Source organism: Sinocyclocheilus grahami, unplaced genomic scaffold, assembly GCF_001515645.1.
Source record: "Sinocyclocheilus grahami isolate Dianchi unplaced genomic scaffold, SAMN03320097.WGS_v1.1 scaffold49.1, whole genome shotgun sequence".
NCBI classification, from domain to species: Eukaryota; Metazoa; Chordata; class Actinopteri; order Cypriniformes; family Cyprinidae; genus Sinocyclocheilus; species Sinocyclocheilus grahami.
This window is the reverse complement of record NW_015505228.1, coordinates 828,457-830,002: the sequence shown is the minus strand read 5'-3', so window position 1 is coordinate 830,002 and position 1,546 is coordinate 828,457.

Sequence of the window (1,546 nt, the reverse complement as noted above, 5' to 3'; positions counted from 1 at the left end):
AGGTGTTGCAAGATGTAATGCAGTCCCATGTTGACATCAATGGTCCAGTGATGTTCTTCAGGTAGGCAAAGACCAGTCTCTCAAATAACGTTTTAGTCACTAGTCACTCAGTATTAATCACAACAGCTTTCATAAATGTTATCATCAGATTTGTCTACCACACTTTTATTTTCTATAACATTCACATTGACATAGTCCTCTTCAGAATGATCAGAGTCCACATTAATATAGTCCTCCTCAGAATCATCATGATCCATGTTTTCACCAAGTTCTACATTTTCATAATCATCCTCATCATCTTCATTTTTGTTATCATGGGATGCACCTGCATATGTATTAGCTGCACCTACAGACATTGCATAGAGAGGGACAATTACAGGAAAATGATGAAGAAAAAAAGTGACTTAGGATGAAAGAGTTCAAAATAAAATAGAAGACATCATCTGACTTCTTTAATAAAACTCAAGTCTGTTACCTTTTGGAAAAGAGCACTTTGAATGAGTTTCAAATAAGTCTTGCTGTTTTGCTTTTTTGTTAAAGCAGTGTTGCTGTTGTAAAGTTTTACATCTACAGTTGTGTTGCTGGGTTTTAAAGCAGGTTTGATTTTTCTTTCTTTCTTATCACTCTGTATTTACAGGATTTCACTGTCGACTCTGTTCAAATGTGGATGAATGGCTACACATAGATGTGTCCAGAGCTGTGTGAGATCACTACCATGCTGCTTTTGTGGGGGTGGGTAGGGGTGTTAAATAATTATTTTTGTTTTGTTTTCCACCATAGGTTTTTAACATTCTAAAAGTTCTTTATTCCAAAGATACTACAAGCTAGTCAGTGTATTCAGCAGGTGTAATGTATTCTATGTTGCTTCAGAAGTATTACATACAACAATAAAACAGTGCATTGACATAAAAAAGGAAATTTACTTTTGGTACTTAAGTACTTTTAAAAGCAAGTACTTCTGTACTTTTACTTAAGTAAAAATCTATCTTTACAACTTTTACTTGTAATGGAGTAATATTTGACCAGCAGTATCTGTACTTTCACTCAAGTAATGGAGTTGTGTACTTTGTCCGCCTCTGCTTAGGACTATACATTATTTGGATAATTAGTCAAAACAACAACAACAACTTATGTCTGATTCTGTTACATAAAAGTGAATAAAAGTATAGTTTTCTTCTAGTCTTCTGATGACCGAGGGGAACGCGATCGCGATTTCTACCGAGGGCATGTGCACAGTCTTGCAGACTTACAATGGCCGCCCAGTGCACATGTGTAAAGTCCACAAGACCATAGGGTGTTCCATTCATCATTTTAGCTTTCAGAAGTGTACTTGCTATGCACCCTCAAAGCACATTTTTGCCAAGCCTGCACTGATGTGAGCTACACAGAAGACTTCTATCCAACAGTCAACATGGCATCATGCCACGAAAGTGTGGACTCCATGAGGAAGGCCATGAGGGTTTAGGGTGCGATTTGGGACAGGGCCTGTATAGGCTACAGTACACTTGAATTATTTATTTCTTCTTATAGAGTAATCAAATATAAC